Consider the following 20,091-nt stretch of genomic DNA (forward strand, 5'->3'; position numbering starts at 1 on the left):
TCCAGAGTCACACTGGAATTCCATCTTTGCCAACCTTTGAAACTGTGAGCCAAAATGAATCTTTCCTCCTTTGAGTTGTTTATCTCAGGTATTTCGTCATAGCAGCAGAAAGTGGACAAACATGGGGAGAGGGAAAGGGAGTGATTTTTCAATGGTTGCAGAGTTTCTTTTTAGAAGTTGTGAAAACAGTGGTGATCGTTGCACAACAGTGTGACGGCAGCCGAAGCCACTGAATTGTACACTTAAAGTGGCCGAGACAACAACAATTAAATCACTGAGTGTGCACTTTAAGTAGGCAAACTGTGTAGCAGGTGAATCATATCAAAACAGCTGTTGTAAAAAACCAATGTGGATCAACAGATATATGAAAACACGTTCAATGTCTCTAGCAATTAGAGAAATGCAAATCAGAACTACACTGAAATTCCATCTCACTGCAGTCAGAATGGCAATCATCAAGAATACAAGCAACAATAAATGTTGGCGAGGATGTGGGAAAAAGGCACACTCATACATTGCTGCAAATTGGTGCAACCACTGTGGAAAGCAGTATGGAGATTTCTCAGAAAACTGGGAATGGAACCACCATTTGACCCAGATATCCCACTCCTCAGTTTATACCCAAAGCATATTACAGTGACATAGTCACATCCATGTTTCTAGCAGCTCAATTCACAATAGTAAACTACAGAACCAACCTAGGTACCTTTCACAGATGAATGGATAAAGAAAATGTGCTACATATACACAATGGACTATTACTCAGCCTGAAAGAAGAATGAAATCATGGCATTTGCCGGTAAACGGAGGAGCTGGAAAACATCATGCCAAGTGAAGTAAGCCAGTCCCCAAGAGCAGGCTGACTGCTTTCTCTGATCTGAGGAGGCTAATCCCCAATCAGGGAGTGGAGGTTAGGGAAGAAGAAGGCACTTTGGATCAGACAGAGGGGCGTGAAGGGAGGGGAGGGTGTCTGGGGGTGGAAGGACAGTGGAATGGATTGGACGTGACTACGGGCGCGGTGTGATTCTGCATCATGTGCAACCAGAAGGACGAGAAGTTATACTCCACTTTCGTGTGAGGCGCTGAAGTGCATTTACTGTCATGTGTGACTAGTCAGGACGCCACCACCACGTGGCAGAGCAATGCTGGGCCAGCTCCTGGCACTGCTCCTACCAGGGTCAGCACTGCCCTTCCTGCCCTTGGAGGCTAGCCTCCATGAGAAGGGAACTGCTCTGAGACTGCTGAGCCAGGAGAAGTCCGAGCCACACGGAGAGCCGGGAGCACGAGACCGTGCACAGAGAGAAGCCACCGTGGACGTTCCGCCCACTCGAGCCACAGGTGGAGTGGCCCTAACTGCATGACAAACCCCACGGATAAAGGAGGTGTGACCCCCCCATCCAGGCCGCCCCTTGAGCCCCTGGGGTGAGAGAGGGTGAGAGAGGGCGCCGAGTTCATGCCAGGGGCGGGGGGAGCCCTCGCCAGGAGCCTCGCATGGGAGGGCTCTGCACCGAGGGCGGTGCCGCCGCTGAAACACAGGCGCTTCCCCCACCTCCTGTGCCTCTGGCAGGTGGCCTGACCTCTCTGAACCTCAGCGTCCTTGAAATGGGGTCACACCTCCTTTATCCGTGGGTCTAAGGGGATGGCACCTGTAGGGACACTGCCCCCCTTCTGCCCACCTGTCTGTCAGCCCTCACTGGTCTCTGGTCCATCTCCTCCTGTCTGCAGGGAGCTTGACGGGTGGCCTCCAGGAGCCATGGGACAGGGGTGAGAAAGCAGTTGCTGGAGAGGAACCGTGAGCTCAGGGGCTCTCGATTCTTCCTCTGGTAGCCGCCGAGCCCAGAATCCTCCGGCCCTCAGAGAGCTCGGGGCCCTGTGGACACCCTGACCTCGAATCTCTGGTCTCCATAAGTATCAGACAATGAATTCCTGTTGTTTTGAGGAACCCAGCTTGTGGCGATTTGTTACAGCAACCCCAGGGGATGACTGCACAGCTGTCCCATGGATGCTCAGCCCCTTAGATGAAATGGCACAGTATTTGCATATAACCTATATGCATCATCCTATTTATGCTTTGGTACTGTGGATGGAACCCAGTACCACTACCTCTACCACTGAGCTACACCCCCAGTCCTTTTTATCCTATTTTGAGACAGAACCTCACTGATTTTCCCAGGCTCACCTTGAACTGTACTCCTCCTGCCTTGGCCTCCCCCAGAGCTGGGATCCCCGGCGTGGCCCCCTGTGTCCAGTTCTCCCGTGTACTTTTTTCCGACCTGTGGTTGGCCACCAGGCCAGAGAGGTGCTTATCGCCCTCTCCAATCTACCAACCTTCATCTTCTGCAACTGACAATTCACACACCAGGAAAGGAATGCAGGTTCCCACACCCAGCGCTGGCACGGGACCCGGGAAGCACCAGGCCCTGACCGCACTCTCCTGGACTCTGTCCAGCAGCGTCCGGGTTCTCTCTGTCCAGAGAGAGTTTTCAAGTCACTTTCTCTTCCTGTCTCCACCTGGACCCAAGCCTTCCCCTGGGTGGCTGCAGGAGACTCCCGGGTTCTCTGCCCTCAATGCAGTTCGCGTGGAGCAGCTCACGGGGTTATCGTAAAGCGAAGCCCACCACGGAAGCCACCGAAGCCCTCTGACCACCAGGAGAATAGAACCAGCCTTCCAACGAAGACCTCAGGTCCCGGGGCCGGGGCTGGCTCAGCGGTAGAGCGCTTGCCTCGCAGGTGTGAGGCACTGGGTTTGATCCTCAGCACCGCATATAAATAAATGAATAAGACAGAGGTCCATCAACAACTAAAAAAATAGTTAAAAAACATTTCGAGTGCCCTGTGACATGAGGACAGGGCCCTGCGGCGGCCCCGCCTGGAATGAGCTTCTCTGGGGCCTGACAGCTTTTCTTCCTGCCCCCAGCTGGCACTAGTGCCGTGACTTCAGGCCACCAGATTTTATTTCTGTTGGAGTTTTTTACTCCTCATTTTCTCGTTCCTGATTGACAGCTTGATTGACACCACACCAACTCCCCGCTCCCCTCTCTCCTCTCACAGCGGATGTGAGATGGAGTGTCAAGGTGAATGTCCACAAGTTCCTGGGTTGCACTCGCCCCTGGGGACGGGAGCCGCAGGCCGACTACAGGCATCGGCTCCACCGAGGCGCGTCCCCCGCAGGGATGTGAACAGCGACTCTCGGCGTGGACAGGCTTGTCCACATGGGCCTGCCGAGGTCTGCCCCTTACAGTGCCTGGCTGCTGGAACCCTCCCTGTTCACCTGTCCACATCTACAGGAGTCAAGGACCAGCCAGACAGCCCAGACCCTCACCTTCCAGAGGGCTCCTGGCCAGGCAGCCGCCTTCCCTGTGAGCGCCCCGCGGCCATGGGCTCTTCCTGACCCCTGCCTGTGCCCCACCTGGTGGGTCCTGGGCAGAGGGCGGGGGGCAAAAGGAACCTGGATGACAAGGAAATGGGGCCCAGGGGTCACGGGGGTGAGCCGCGCAGCCAGACCTGGTTCTGCTCTGGCCGCCATCTTCCATGAGCTGTAAAATGGGAAAGAAGTAACCAGAAGGCAGATTTTGGCTCAAAAACTCAGAAAGCTCTCTTGCTGGACGGGGGATCACCTCCAGAGGCACACGGGACGGGCTTTCAGCGGCTGGTGAAGGGACTTGGTTTGGAGTTGATGGCTCAGAGATTCCCGGTGTCCAGGCCTGAGGTTCTGTGCACTGTCTGTCTGCCCAGGCCCCGGGGTTAGGGCGCAGTCCTGAGGGACGGCAGGTATCGGGGCAAACCCGTCTCTACAGTTACCACCAATAACTGGTCTCTCTACAGATGCTAGATGCTCTTCATTTGAAGACTTAGCCTCTCCCCATCACAGGACAAATTTCTCCCACATGGCAGATGAGGAAACGGAGGCAAAGAAAGCCACAGGGCCCTTTGGTGGGCCAGGTTTCATCTACACTCGCCCTGTGCAGATGGATTTCCAAACACCACCACCGACGGATGCTCTTAAACACCTTGCAAAGCCATGGTGGTCCGGGCTGGGGTTGTGGCTCAGTGGTAGAGCGCTCACCTAGCACGCACGAGGCCGTGGGTTCGATCCTCAACAGCACATAAAAATAAATAAACAAAATAAAGGTATTGTGTACAATTTAAAAATAAATATTTTTTAAAAAAGCCGTGGTGGTCTGATTTTTTTGCCCGTGAGTTCGCTGAGGCTCAGAGACGGTTAAACAAAACGTGCCCCTGTTCTTGCACCAAGAGGGTGGCAGTCAGGACTGGAACCCAGGTCTGTCTGGCTGCCTGGTTTTTCTGCAGAAACCGAGCATGATGCCTAGGGTGATGATTCTGCAGAGGCAGAGAAATGCAATCTTTACCATCATTTGCTTCCTGCAGCAAATTAAAACCACAGCAAGGTGCCCGCCTCTTATCACAACCACCAGGAGCCATCTGCTTCTCACTCCAGTCTTTTAACAGAAATCTCTGAGGACTTCTCCTCTCTCTCCGCAAAGCCAACTCATGTGGCGCGATGTCTTGGAGACTCAGCAACTTTTCCCTGAAGCCATGTGGCATCAGTGTGATGCTCTTACTCCCAAAGGACGTCCCCAGACAAACCTGGGCTCTTCCTCTCAGGCTTGAGGAGCCCAGAACAAAGAACGGAGCTCACAGAGATGCAGGTCAGTGTCCCCAGGTAACGACCCTCTGGGCCCCAAGTTGGAGCCAAAGTGTCAGGAAGCAGGGATCTACCGGGTTTCCCTGTTTTGCTCTCTGCCCATGAACTAGCCCAGCACAGACAGCTGAGGTACTCCAGGGGCACCTCAGCCTCAAGAATGCGCCTGTCACAGCCAAGCCATCACTCCACCGGCATGCAAGCCCCTCTTTTAGCAAAGTGGTTGTGACAACTGGAATTTTCAAATCAAGAACTCTTTCATAATTGCTTACAAACCTCATGGAGATCTTGCCCAACTCTCCCACTTAACAGGGGGAAAAAAAAACAAGGCTCAGAGAAGACAAGCAATCTGTCTGATGCCACAGAGCAGGCTCATGCCAGGGAAGGGTTTCTGGAGGGCTCACTACGTGCCACGATACTTCTGTCGGAGGTTGCTTTACCACGCCCATCCTCCCAACAGGGAGGCAAAGGCTCAGAGTCACGGGAGTTGCCCGACACACAAGAAGGCACCCCCAAGTTGCCCTGGATTCCTGGTGATGGGATGCATTTCCCAAGAGAAAGTAACAGATGACACATGTATCTCAATGGCAATGTTTTCCTTTTAATTGCATTAACATTAAAATAAGAGAGAGAGAGAGAGACCTGGCCTGCACAGATCTAGCTGCTTAAGGTGAAGCTCAGTGAACACAGCCGACCGATTTGATTTAAAGAAACAGCGAGGGAGCACCAAGAAGAATGCTGATGTTCACTGAGCAACTTCCAAGCGCCAGGCCTGTCCTGCAGGCTTCCCCTGGGCTCCTCCTTCAGCCCCACAGTGAACACGAGGTCCGCGAGCTGTCACACCCACTTAGGGACTCGGCACCCAGCGCAGACCGAGCTGCCTAGGTTTTCACTACTGGGAGCAGCCCGGCTGGGATTCGAACCCAGAAGCAAGGGTTCAGGCCGTGCTCGGCTAAGACGAAACCCTGGAACCAGGGATGAGAAGGACTGAGCCTCAGAAACCACTGAGCTGTAAGCAGGGCGCCCGCTGGATGGCACCCTAAGTCCTCTCACAGCCCGTGGTCTGCGCCCCGCTCCGTCTCCCTGCGGCCTTTTGAGGGTCTGTCCTCCCGCGCCCTCCCCTTCCTCACCCCTCAGGCTTCAGATGGTTCTTCCGGAGCCCGCTCTCCAGGGCCCCACTCCCAGGCACCGGGGCCCTGCAGGGCTGCCCTCCCCGCCACCCGCGGCCTCCACCTCCCAGCGCCACCTCCAAGCCTGTTGGAGTCAGGCTCTGAGTCACCCAAGACGGAGGCTGCTGCTTCAGGGGTCAGCCGGCCCCTGTGAGACCGGCAGTTGTTCCAAAGTGTGCAGGTGGGGGCGGGGGCAGCTCAGCAGAAGGGCACGTGCCGAATGCGCACCAGGCCCTGGTCTCATCCCCAGCCAAACCAAACAGCCCCCACCCCCCACAAGTGCAAAGGAAGGTACGTAAAACTGACGAAATCCCAATAAGACAGGTGGATGGTGGCCATGCCGGTGGGTCCAGGCCAGCAAGATGGTGTCACTGGGATACGCCACAGAAAGGGTGCCCGGGATCTCTCGGTATCACTTCTTACCACTGGGTGAGAATCCACAGGGATCCCGAAGCAAAGGGCTCATTGACGAGAAAGGCCAAGGTAGAGCAAAACAAATCCTTCCAAGCAAACTCAGGACCTAAATAGGCACCAAACCTGCTCAGGAACTTCTCGGAGAGTTGATCTCACGACACAGTCGCAGTCGCTCAGCAACTGCTGACCTCACGTTCCCTGGGTACCAGGTCCCAGGACAAGGCCTGGGCCCCAGGAAGGACACAGTTGAGTTCCAGGGACTCACCAGAGTTCTGGAGACCGTGAATGTGCTGAGAATTTCAACAGCGTGATAAACTCCCGCAAGAAGGTGGCCAGGGGAGAGTGGCTTCCCCAGGAGAGGTGGGGGACCCGGCTTGGGCACCGGGAAGGCTTGAATGACAGGGGACTGTCCTAGGCCAGAGGGGGCTGCCTCTCTGGACCGATGCCCTTGACCGATTCTCTCTCTCTCCCTTACTTTTTTTTGCGGTGCTGGGGATGGAACCCAGGGCCTTGCACATTCCAGGCCCTGCTGCAGCCCTGGCCCCAGGCCATCCAAATACAGCAAGGTGTATAACCTTGGAGGTCAGCTCCTTCACTTCTCTGTGCCTCTATTTCCTTGTTTATAAAATGTTGCCGAGCTCAGAACTACCTTGAGGCTCTCGAGGGTTAAATGATAATGCAGGCGAGGTGCTCTTAACAGAAGGCAGGGCCAGGGCCCTTTGGTCCCCTATTAAAAGCCGAGCCCCACACAACCTTTGATTCATTAGCTTGTTCATGGCTCTCAGGGTGGCCAGCTTCACCTGTGGACCTCCCCGCGCCTGCAGCCAGGCGACAAGTTGCAGAGGGGCTGCCCGCTGCCCTCCACTAAGCCTTTGCAGGAACAGAGCCTGCAGCCCTGGAAGAAGAGCAGGCTCGGATTTACAACCTCCTAGGTTAAAGATCATCTTGGTGAAATTCAGTTGCAACCTATTATCACCTAGGAAATACCTCTGGACCCTTCAAAGGCCTGAGCTCAGCAAATCTCCCGTGAAATGTGCTGGGGAAGTGCTCAACCCCCAGGTAGCAAAGGGCAAGGACCTCTACGTTGGCCTGTCCTTGGAGATGGACGTGCATAGTCCACCCGGGCAAATGCAGTGACCTCTGACATGCCGCACGCAGCTGCCGTGGGCTGATGACAGGAACGTGCTCCGTTCCCATAAGAAGGGACAGAGAGTAATGCAGCACCGCGAGAGTTTCAGGCCCTTCTGGGGGGCGGGGGGACCTCCCTCTCAACCCTGCCCCAACACAGATGTGAATCTGCAGTACTGGAGACGTCTGGGGATACCGCTTCCAAGAGCCAAATGTCACCAGGTCCACTCCTCTGCCTTGCTGATGCTACCTCGGGCCTCTCGGAGGTCTGCAGAGAGGAGCCGCTGGCCCTGGGCTCTCGGGGAGCGGGCAGCACTGCTGGTTTCCAACAGAGCCCTTCTTCCTTGGCCTACAGGGCCACGGCAGGCCTCCGTGTCCACATGGGGACAGATGGGTTGATGGCAGGCTGCTGTGGGGAGGGTGCACTCAGCCCAGACATCGGCCACTGCCCAGCTTCAGAAAAGGCCAGAACAGGGGGACGAAGACCAGAGCTCCTGCCCCGCGGGTGGGTGGATGGATGGCTGACCACTCTGGGCAAACTTTGCCTCCAACTGCCTATCCCCACCTCGGGGTCCCTTTTTCCCTCTCTCCTGGGACCCACTACCTGATCGTCTTAAGAGAGAAACCAAAGTGACCAAAATGGCTCCCAAAAAACCAGAGCATGGCTTCCTACCCATCCTTCAACAGCCACCGTTCAATGCCAAACCCTGGACAGGAAGCAAGTGTCCCTGTCTCTGAAAGGCCCTTGCAGCCCACTCCCTGTCTCCGGGGCTTTGGAGCACGTCCACTGCTTTCTCCACAATCGCTGCGTCTGTTCGGCATTTTGGACTCTCCCTTTGAATTTGCTGTGGCAGCGGCCCCCACCCCCCAGCCCTGCTGTGACCAAAGCAGAAGACATTGCTGCTCCACAGAGGCGGGGGGCAAGCGCGCGGGGGCCACAGACAGCACCAGCACACCAGAGGCCTCCCTGGGCTCCGAGTCTTCAAGCCTGGCTACCCTCGCTGCACGCGGCCGGTCATCCTCGCCAGTCACCTCGAGCTGCTTTTCCCATCTCTGACATCTGACCGTCTCGCCTCATCAGGTCACTGTGAGCAGCCAGACGCGCCTGCACCTGCCGGGCTCTGAGCACGCCCTCCCTGCCCGCTCAGCGGCCAGTGTGGGCGGGTCACTGTCATCTCGATGGAACTCAGTCCAGTCCTCTGAACGTTCCTCGACTGAGCGTGACCCGGCCTGGAACCTGTCCCTAGGTCAGAACGTCCATGCTCTGCTCTGTGCGGCTCTTCCCCGGGCCCTGCCTTGGGCGCCCTGGAGGACAGCGGCACCGAGGCAGGGCTGGGTGCCAGGCATGCGAATCGGCAGCGGGCAGTGATTTGCACGAATGTTCCTGGGTGTGCTCATTTCCAGCCTGTCCCCGGACACTCTCAGCCTGCAAAGCCGGCAGGGAGCTATTTGCAGCTCTGGACAGGGAGAGGGGGCCAGGCTGGTTCCCCGGGGGACGGCCCTGCGAGGCGGCGCTTTGCTCATTTGGTTGCTGTTCAGGAGCCTTGCCCCGAAGGAGCTGTAAGGCCTTAAAAGCTTTTGCTGAATGGCCAGCAGCCTGCCTCTGGGATTGGCTGGCTTCCCTCATGGAACCTGGGCCCAACGGGGGGAGAAGGTGTTTGTCCTCTGTCTGCCCAGCTTCCAGAAGGATCTCTCTCAAGTGCTAATAAAATAGCATCATCACCTTGCTTAAAACTCCGCCACGGCTCCCCGTGGGTCTCTGAGCCAAGTCCAAACCACGGCGGTGGGGCACCGGGCTGGTCACGACTGGGCCCTTCCTGCAGCCTCCCCTCCATCCTGTGTCCTGCTGAAGGCCTCCCTGTCCTCTGGACACTGGTTTCATAGGGAGAAAAAAGCCATGTGCCAACAGAAAATTATGCACGGTCTACGTGCCGCACGAGCCCTTTGGTTCTCTGATTTTTAGCTCTGCTCATGATATGGAGACCGTGTTCCTTTGAAACCCCTTGTAAGTTGTAGGAAAATGTTAGACCAAGCAGATTTTTCCTTGTCTGACCAGTCGGCCTCCATTTGCAATGCATGTCCACCTTTTTTTTTTTTTTTAAACTCTGTACACATCTGAGCTTTATTTGGCTTTCCCTCTGAACTGGTTGTAACATCTGCTTAGAATCAATACCCAGGGTTCGTTTCCTGTGTGTGAGAGAGTCATGACTCTACCCTGAAGGTTTCCTTATCGCACTTCATGAATGTGCTGCTGTCTGCCCAGGAGGACTCTCCATCTTTTCTGACCTTTTCTCCTGCAGTTTCTTCCCCAGCATCCCAGGGACAGGTACCGCTCATTTTTCCTGACCCTCAGGACAAGGCAGGTCCACTGTCTGAGGGCCTCTGTACCCCAGAGAGCCCAGGATGCTCTGGGCATTCTCTCTCCCCAGAACACACACACACACACACACACGCACTCACAAGCACACTTGCTCCTTGTGCTGACTGTACACAGCACACAGAAACCACGCAATAAACGAACACAGTCGTTAAGGACTAAAGTTCAGTTGTACTTCAGCCCCACTGATAAGGCACTGAGAAGGAGCCTTGTTCTCCTGTTCAATACTCCACTCCAGATAGCCGCATCTGGGCTCTAAGAACCCAATGCACACTTGCCAAATAAATGAGAGGAGCCACACTAGGTCCTGGTCTTTTGTACACTTGGAGGTCACCTCCCGTCTCCCCACTTTTGGAGAACAAAGCTAATGGCTTCGCAGTCCCCCTCCACATTTCCCCACATCACTGCTGTGGACGGCAACCCCTTCTCTCTCACTCCCCCTGAGGGAATGGATGGCAGTCTCTCCTCTACCTCATGGTCATCGTGTGACCTTGAGCCAGACACTGCCCCTGGGATGTTCTCCATGGAGAAAGCAAGGCCAGCTCAGGCATTCCACGAGGCAGAGCATGTCGGGTAAAGACACGGTGGCCAGTATGCCTTAGGCACGCTCCAGCCCACACTGGGAGAGACGCTGTCCACGGGGCTCGTCAGCAAGGCTGGTCGGTCCCAGCCCTGAGCGTGAGAGTTGTGGGAACGTCCAAGGGCAGGTTTCAAACTCCAGGGTGCCCCGGAAACATGCCAAGAACAGTTTTTAAATGCTGATTCAGCTCTGCAGGCCTGGGTGGGGCCCGAGCTTCTGCCTTTTCCTCCAGCTCCCGGATGACACAATGTTGCTGGTCACGGTTAACAAGGCACAGTGCCTCCAGCCTTGAGGATGTCAGCACAGCTGAGGGGCAGATCTGCAGCATGTGCCCACAGTCAAGGCAACAGACGTTAGCACCTGCATGGATTAGGACCTCCGAGAGCCGACAGGTTGGCAGGGTGGAGGCTGGTGGTTCTCAAAGAACAAGGATACTGGGCTGAGAGCCTTTGCCAGGTGGGTGATTCTACTGAACCATGGATTCTGGCTCGGATCATCAATCTGAGTTTTAGTGAGCCCTCCAGGGGTTCTGATGCAAGTTAAGGACCACCATGCTGAACAGAGAAAGGGTAGAATATTGCAGTTGGAAAAACAGGAGAGTTGTAGGCACATTCCAGAACTTACAAGTTGCATTGATTTGTTCATGTATCCATTCACACACTCATATATCATCCATCCAACTGATGATGGGGTTGTCTGTCCCTCTGTCCACCCATCTACTCATCCATCCATCCACCCAGCCACCCACCCACCCATCCATCCATCCCACCACTGATCCATCTACCCACCAATCCATCCATCCATCCATCTACCCATCTATCCAACGTTCAATATGTCCTGAATACCCAGTGCGTACCTGTGAGGCACAAGAGATCTCTCTGAAGTTGTAAATATTCACGCCTGTTTCAGTCCCTAACAGTGATTCTCATCACAGATGATTTTGCCCCGCGAGGGACGTTTGGCCATGTCTGAGGACATTTTGGCTGTCTCAACCTGGGGGGAGGTTACTAGTGACATCTGGTGAGCAGAGGCCACGGATGCTTCCAAACACCCCATGAAGCACAGGACGCCCCCCACCCCCCTCCGTGAAGTCAACAGCATTGGGGCTGAGAAACTGCTTCAGACACGGGCACCAACAGTGCTGGGGTCACCTGGGTATCCCACGGTCACAAACAGACCTTGACCCACAGGAGCTGAGTAGAGTTTAGATGGACAGGGAACTGGAGCTCCCGAAGCACACTTGGGTGTACACAGCACTGTTACACCTCCACCAGAAAGGGCAGCCCATGAAGCACGAGGGGCGCGAGCGGATGCTTCCCCAAAGGTGGCTCCAGAAGGCAGCAAAGTCCCTAGAGGGTGATCGACATCACTGGCTGTTTGGGAAATGCAAGTCAAAACCACTTCGCACTCGCCGGAAAGGCTACCATAATAACGAAGCAGAAAATAACAAACGTTGGTGAGAACGTAGAGGAGCCGGGAGCTCCCCACATTGCTGGAGAGGGCGAGTGTGCTGAGGATCTCGGTCAGGGAGTCCCTCAAAAGGTCAAACAGAAGGAGTTACCCCGTGACTCATCAGTTCTACTCCTGGGCATGTTCTCCACAGAACCTCAGACAGGTCTTCCCATCAAAACTCGTGCCTGCAGGTTCGCAGTCTCAAAGACGTGAAACCAACCCAAGTGGGCATCAACTGACAGATGGATAGACCAGCTGTGCTCTCTCCATACAACAGAATATTACCCAGCCGTCAAAAGGAACCAAGAACGGATACATGCAAAATCATGGAGAAATGACACAAAAGGGCATTTATTGCACGATTCTATTTATGTGAAATATGCAGGCTAGGCACATCCACAGAGGTAGGAGGCCACTGTGGCTGTCGAGGACTAGGGAAGGGGGACCGCACATGCAGTTTTGAGGTGATAAAGTATTTTGTGAAGGTACTCCATGTCCTTGGGCTGGGCACGTTACAATGGTTATAGTGGCCTATTAGTGGGCACGGCGGTGCGCACCTGCATGTCCAGCTACCCAGGAGGCCGAGGCACTGGATGGCAAATTCAAGGCCAACCTGGGCATCTTAGTGAGACTGTCTCAAAACAAAACAAAAAGGCTGGGGGGTGGGTAGCTGAGTGGCAGAGCACCTGCCTAGCATGTGCGAGGCCCAGGGTTTAATCCCCAGTACCACAAAAACAAAAGAGGTCAATTTTATGTTCTGCAAGTTTTCCCACCAAAAAAAAAAAAAAAAGAAAGAAAGAAAGAAAGAAAGCATTCACTAAGTGCTCCCTGACTATTTGTCACACGGCAGAAACTGTGCCGTGCATCTGGGACAAGGGACGGCCGCAGCAGGTGTGATCTCTGCTTGCCCGGTATACAGAAGGAAGGAAACCCGGTACCACTGATGGGCCACGGAAGGCTGGGTGTGGGCAGAGGTCAGAGGCTGGGGCAGGGAGGGCCAGGGACATGCTCCTATGAAGGACTGGACTCTGGTAGCTTCTGAAGGGGAATTTGCTGTTGGAAAGTCGTCTTACGGAGGGAACGTGTGATTAGAGGTCACACCCTGTCACCCACCGGTTCCTGCAATGCATGAGCATCTGGAGAAGGCACGGAGAGCTAGACAGGAGGGAGGGGGAACCCGCCCCAGCCCTACTGCCCCCAACTGCTCCCTCCTGGAGGCGCAGGGGACAAGAGGGAGGGGGGGAACTTGATTCAACCCAGTGAGCTTCCTCAGAGGCCCCGGGCTCCCCAACTGTCACTTACGAAGCTTTTGTTCTCTGCCTCCTGACAGGGGTCAGGCAAGGGGCAGGGGGGGACTGGACAGATGCCAAGAGATCAGGGCTCACGTTCATTAAGTGCCGACTGTGTACCAGGGGCCTGAACACAAGGTTCCATTTGATCCTCACAGTCACCCAGGGAGACGGGTCCGGAGAGTGGCTGGGCCGAGGCTGTCCCTCCTGGGGAGCAATCGGGCCAGTCTCACAGCAGCAGCACCTCCACAGGGCGGGAAGGGGGTCCCCACTGCAAGGGGCTCCTCCTCCTGGGGCCTCAGGTCCTGTCTCTCCAGCCCCAGCCTCTCAGGAGGCTCAGAGGCCCCAGTTTCTGAGAACCGCTGACAACTTCTGGTGCCAGCAAGTCCCTGAGACCCCTTTGGGCTGTACTTTGCTGGCCCGGGCAGGGACAGCTGGCCAGGGCAGGGACAGCTGGCCAGGGCCTTCCTTTCTTTATTCTTCCCTCAAAAACGCATTCACATAAATATATGTGTCTCTTCTTTCCCCCCACTTCCCTACGGATCCATTTTCATGTGTACTTACAAATTACCTTTTCTTTTCCAATCTACACGGATCATCCTGTAGGTATCGATCCCGTGACTTTATTGTTTTCACTAAATTGTGTCAGCAACATCGATCTACCTCATTCTTCTAGAAACACTGTCCATTTCCCATGTGGATGCTCAAATATGAACCCTTCCCAGAGGGGTGTGACAAGCGCGGCACTGGACACTCCCAGGTCATCTGTGTGAGCATCCCACAGCAGATTCCTCGAAGCAGGGCTGCTGGGCCAAGGACCTGCAGGAGGTTCAGGTGGCGGGAGAGTCTGCCAATGATCTCCCCAGGAAGGCACCCAGCGCTCACGTTTCTGAAGCTCCTTTGGCCTGGGCAGTTTCTCACCCTCTAGCAGAGAGGCCAGACACCCTCAGGCAAGTCTTTAAACCTCAGTTAAAAGCCTGGGTTTCCTGGTCTGTAAAATCGCAAACCTAGTGTCACAGACCTAAAGGCGTCTGGAAACCAGTAAGTGCTATTTCAATGTGATGGACTAAAACTGTCATCAAACTGGGAGGCGCAGCAGCTGGACAACTGCCCACCCCCCCCAACCCCCAGTCAAGCAGAAACCAGAGCCAGGAGCTTCTGCAAAGAAGGGAAGCGGTCTTCCAGGCTGTGTTCCACCCACCCATCAGACCAGTGGTTCTCCCCGGTGAGGAGGGGACATCCAATCACACGTGGAGACATTTTCTATCAACAGAGGTGGTGTTGTGGACACCTCGCCTGTAGAGGGCCAGGAGGACGACCAGCATCCCACCATGCACAGGAAGGAAGAGCTCACCCCAAATGTCAGCCTGGGAGGAGGAGACTCCTGATCTAGACCCCTCTCTTATCAGATGACCACCGACAACAGACCTCTTTCAGAGCTGCCGAGCTGGGGCTCAGAGAGGGGAAGGGCTGGCTCCAGGCGCCCCAGGCAGCAGCTGCGGGGTTCCTCTCAGCTTTATCTGACTTTGGAGTCCAGGTCAAGCCCACACCCTGCACTGCCTCTCAGGGAAGAGATTGCTGTGTCCACTGGCAAGATTATCTACAGCAAAGTCCTGAATTCTGGAAGTGGAAGTGCCCCCACCCACTGGCTTTAAAGGTTTATGGCTTTGCACTTGAAATCGTCATCATGGCTTCTCCCCATTAGCTGTGAGCTATTAACTCATTTAACCCTGAGGATGATAGCAGAGAGGTGAAAGATTTTCCCAGGACCACACACCACGGGGCAGACTGGAGATCCAAGGACCGATATCCTCATCTCTGAACTTTCACCTTGAACTTGGTTCTCAGCTCTTAGTTGAAGCATGACGGCAACCCTTTCCCTTGGGAGCTGGGCAGAGGTAGGGATGAGGAGAGCTGCTACCCCTGACCCTCCCATCGGTAGGAACCAGGCTGCTGCTACCTGGCTGGGTGGTCCTAGAGACCTGCAGACAGTTTCCCCCTTGGTGCTGCAGGAAAGGACGCAGGGATCTGAGCAGGAATGAGACTCCTGCAGGGAACAGGGAACCAGAGGGACTGGGCGGTTATCTAGAGGGAAGGGATGTGACTTCCTCCGGACCCTCTGGAGTTCCCGGGGTAGCGGTGTCCCTGCAGTGGCGCCCTCCCCAGCACAGTGCCACCGATGCGCTCTGCTCTTCTGGGCCAGTTTGGAGCCTGGCCAGCCTGGCTTCCACAGAGGGCTCAATGAGACCTCCAGACGGGTGAGCACTGGATGCAGACACCCACGAGGGCTCCTCCAGGTGCTGGCTGCCCCGGGGTGGCTCTGAGTTCCAGTTCTGCCCGTTCCTAGCTGCATGACTTTTACAGATCCTGGGTGCTTCCTCTGACAAGTGGGGACACAGTCCCACCTGAAAAGGTGAGAACTGCAGCTAGCATGGGGACCCTGTGGCCCTGTAGGAGCGGTGGCTGGCTCTGTCACTTACTGGCTGGGTGACCTTGAACGAGTCTCTTCCTCTCTTTGTGCCTCAGTTTGTCCAACTGTCAGGGAAAGGGTCGGAGTCCTTAATCGGAATCTCTTTTAGGTCTGAGGATGCTAGACTGGCTGTTTGCCTCTCCCTGGGGCCGACCTTTGGCCTCCAGGAAGCACATTCTCAATACTTCATGTTGTGGTGCCAGCTCCAAAGAACAAGGCAAAACTCATTTGCTTTCCCTCCCTTGCCCAACCAACCTGGTCTACCCGAGAGCTGTCCCCAAGCTCTCCTTAGGTCACAGAATCCTGCCTTAGTTCAGCCTCACCAAAATAGCAAAGCCAATTTTGTCCCTAGCCAAATGTATGGGCCCAGCAGCATCCATCTCTCTTGGCCGAGTGCCCAGGGAATTCCGCTAGGCAATGCCCACAGGAGATCTGAGGGGCAGACCCAGGGAGCAAGTGGGGGTTTCTTGGAAGAGGGCCAGCAGCCCCTCTCTGCCCTGGCACCCCTTCTCTGGGAGGGGGAAGGACAGCCTCAAGGAGGTGTGTATGTGTTGGTAGAGGTGGGGGGAGGGGGTCCTCACTGGCCCAGATGCCTGAGGCCATCTCCATTGTTAGAGGGTCTCCAGGCCTAGGGTCACAGTGCCCAGGGCTTCAGGTCTGCTCCGGCCCCATGAGTGCGGGAACTGGGGTGGGATTATCAGTGGGGCAGTGAGGTCCGGAAGGACGAGCTTGAGAGAGGTGGGAGGGTGGGTGTGGGGTCTTAGGGTGGGATTTGGGTGAAAGGGTTAGGAAGAGGTGGAGAATTCAGGGATTGTGGCCAGACCTCGGCCTTGTTCCTGGGTGTGAAAGGCTCTCCTCAAACATCCCCATTCCAGGGGGAAGGGGGACAGCCCCAGGTGCCTTAGTGGAGCGGAGGGGGCAGCTTCCCCTCTCTTAGGGGTGGGGAAGGGCAGGGAATCATCCATTTCCAGGGTCTGGTTCCCAGAGTCTGGTTTCTGAGGTGGGGATGCAGGGAGATGTGTCTGGGGTTGGAAGGTGACTTGCAGAGTCTCTGTCCCAGGATGTCCTTGTCCTATTGAGGGGCTTATCTCCCAGGACCTCCATGTTTTCCACGGGTGGGGGAGGGAGAGGACACTGTTATCTACCAGCTAAGAAGCCGCTCATCCTTGTGAAGGGGATGAGAGGAGAAGGAAGAGAGTCAAACTTAGTTTATTTGGGATAGGGAAGGGGCGTCATCTCCAAAGAGGGCTCTGATACCCAGGAGGTTCCTGGATCCCACTTTGTAGGGGTAACCTTCTGTTCCAAAGGGTAAATCAGGGAGGGCAATCCTACTTCAGAGCTGGGCCCTGAGGAGGGAAAACGGAGCTATTTTGAAAGGAAAGGAAAACGGAGCTATTTTGCTCAGTGGAGGGTGAGAGACCCTTTCTTTCTCCGCGTCCTGGGAGGATGGAGGGCCCTTTTCTGGGAGAAGATGCTCCGTTTTTGCAGTCTGGGGGCAGAGCAGAAGTACCCCATCTCGGCTCTCCTCGCAAGAGCCCGCCCCCCGCGACCAGGCGCCTGGTCCTTACCTCCAGGCCCGGGCTCGAATCCGCTGGGCTCCGACTTGCGGGGTCCACGATCTGCGCTCCGGCTGCGCCTGGTGTCTGCTCGGCTTCCCCCAGCGACTCGCCGGGCTCCCAGGCTCCGCCGAGCCGCCGCGGCCAATCAGCGCTGCCGGCCCTGGCCCTCGCTCGCGCCGCAGCCAATGGGCGCGCCCGCCACGGGCCACCGCCCCCGGGGGGAGGAGGAAGGCGGGGCGGGGGCAGAGTCCGGCCTCTGCGGGTGGAGGAGGCTGGGGCTCCGGCGGGAGGCACCAGGGGTCCCGGAGGAGGGAGCGCGAGGGCCGGGAGTGGGACTGGGACTGGAGAAGAGACGGCCGAGGACCCCCATCAAGTTGGATGGGGAGGGGATCTGAGGTGGGTTTAAGGGAGGGGGCGGCTCTGGAGGTTGATTTAACTGGATCTTAATTACCACCCCTCGCCCTCCTGCTGGAGACCTTCCCGCGGTGGCCGCGTTTAGCTGCCCCAGCCCCACTTCGTGCCTCCAATCTGGTGTGTCCTGGAGTCCCAGTCAGAAGGTGCCATAGGAAATGGGGTGGGGGGAGCTTCGGGCCTCCCCAGGATCACGGCTGCGGCGCTCTCCCTGGGCCTCCCAGATGCGCTGTCCACCGTCTGGCCATCGGATCAGGAAGACCAGTGGTTTGTGCCAGGCAGGGCAACGCGAGAGCCCTGGACTAGGAGTCAGACCACCGTTCCTCCTGCAAGATCCAGGGCAGGTCACTTCGCTGCCCTGGTCCTCAATGGACGGTATGATTGCACCTCCTTTATGGGTGTAAACGAGACCCAGGTGTCTTGAAGATGCTTTCATACCATTAAAATTGCGGCGTGAGAACTAGTTAATACTACCGCGGGGATGACCGGTAACCCCTAACGTTCTAAAGGTCACAGTCATTCAGTGGTAAAATCAAAGACACAAAAATTGCCCATCAGCACAACCTACAGTCAAGTGCTCATAAGGAATGGCTGAATGGAGATGCCAGACCTTCAAGGGCCAAGGAAGAATACAGCTCGGCTCTTGCCACTCCACCTTACGGCAAGTGACTGTTTCTCTGGTTGGCTGGGGTCTGGCAGATCCTTCTCGCTGTCCAGGAATCTAGGTGGCTTTATATCTGATTAGACAAGGAGGGTTGTATCCCAGGAATAAAGGAGTTAAGATGAATTCAAGTTAAGTCAACTTCTAGATAAATTCACAAACCACCAAACAACCACCTCCTAGGGTGACCCATGATGGTAGGAACCCCAAAGAGATCATAAATAAGGATAATTCAAAAGGACAGAAGACTTAATGGACCCTGGGTCTGTTGAAAGAGAGAGGGCTTTGCTCATCTCTCTGGCATGTTAATCCTGTCACCTTGCTTGAAGAACTTAAAGGACTTGAAGAAGGGGCAGATGTTGAAATCTAGCAAGTTTTCCTTAAAACCTAAGCCACACAGAGGCCTCCCTTTACTGGCCAAAGACCTGCCCAAAGAAATCAAATGGTCGGCAAACAATGGAGAAAACGCTTTGTCAAGGAGAGTCAAGTTAAAACAAAGAGATGGAACTTTTTCATCTACAAAAATTGCCTCGTTACTATAATTGCTATTGTTTGTGGAGGTTTCAAGAAATTGCAGTTTCATAGATTATTGATGGCTGTATGTATGATCACTGTCTTTCTGGAGAGAAACTGGGCGTTCCTATTTTTAAAAAACTCCTAAACATGGGCTTACCCTTTGACCTGGCTGTCAAACCTTGTTAATTTACCTCAAAACAATGAAGGGTGCAAAGGTTTGAGGATAAAGTGCTTTGCTGCCCTTGTGTCTATTAGAATCTCAAACTGGAAACAAATGTGCAGCGGGAACCCAGAGGGGAAATCCATTGCATGAAATCGAACACTACACACAGGTGCTGAAACATGAGTAGTCCAGAATGTCACTCTAACATAGCAGGTGAACACAGGTACTCAGAAAAGCAGTGCATTTGGTATTGTCCTATTTTTTATTAAATCTACCTAAGTTGATATAAACAGATCAGCGCTGTCTAGTAGAACTTTCTAGGATGGTAGAAATGTTCTGTTCTGGGATATCCAACCTGGGAGCCACTGTCACACGTAGGCACTGAGTGCTTGAAATGAATAGTGGACCTAGAAACTAAATCCTTAATTGTATCTGATTTTAATGGTCACATATGAAGTGGCTAGGTAAGGAACAGGTAAGGAACAGGGTTAGACTAGTGAGAACCTACGTACCCATTGGAAGTAGTGATCTCTGTGTTCAAATTAGGAATGATTCTAATTTTATTTTAATTAACTAATTTGCAATTTGCAGATTTCTTTTGTGTGATTTTTGTTTTCAGTGCTGGGGATTGAACCCAGGGCCCCATATATGTCGGCCATTGTTCTTCCACTGAACCACATCCCTCGCCTACAATTTATAAATGATCTCTAATTGTTCTGTAATGAATATCTATTATTCCTGTACTAAGAAAAAAAATTTAAGCCTAAGTTTGGCAAACTATTAACTCATACAAACAATAGCAAAGGCAGCCTGACGCATTTGTTTCTGTGTGAACCATGAGCTAAGAATGTTTTTTTACATTTAAAATGGTTGGAAAAAAAATCAAAGACCTAAATTCTTTGAAATGAATGAAATTTATTGGAAATACCATAAGTGTGAGTATAAATAAAGTTTTATTAGAACACAGCGGTCGGATTCATTTTGCATCAGCCATGGCACAGCAATGGCAGGGCAGAGTAGCTGCCCTAGGCCCCTTTAGAAGTCTGCCTCCTCCTGAGCTACGGCCATCAAAGGAGTACGCAGCTGTCTCCTCTGGTCATTCTTCCACCCAACTGTGTCCTGAGCGCCACTGTGGGTCAGGCCTGGTTCAGGACTTCCAGTGGGGGCCGGGAGGGAGCTGCTGTTTCTGGGTAAAGAGGCCCGCGAGAGGGATATTTACAGCAGGTGCTTTGCAAGCTG

The 20,091-nt window shown here is 54.5% G+C and overlaps 1 protein-coding gene across 1 annotated transcript in view; it reads right to left on the reverse strand.

The window, feature by feature from the left end:
• Positions 1–17,192, reverse strand: part of Abat (4-aminobutyrate aminotransferase) — a 76,415-nt gene extending 59,223 nt beyond the window's left edge. The window contains exon 1 of the mRNA XM_077802363.1: positions 17,111–17,192. The gene's annotated coding sequence lies outside the window, so the exon portion shown is untranslated. The remainder of the gene's footprint in view (positions 1–17,110) is intronic.
• Between the last annotated feature and the right edge of the window lie 2,899 nt (positions 17,193–20,091).

This window comes from Urocitellus parryii, chromosome 9, assembly GCF_045843805.1.
Source record: "Urocitellus parryii isolate mUroPar1 chromosome 9, mUroPar1.hap1, whole genome shotgun sequence".
Lineage (NCBI taxonomy): Eukaryota > Metazoa > Chordata > Mammalia > Rodentia > Sciuridae > Urocitellus > Urocitellus parryii.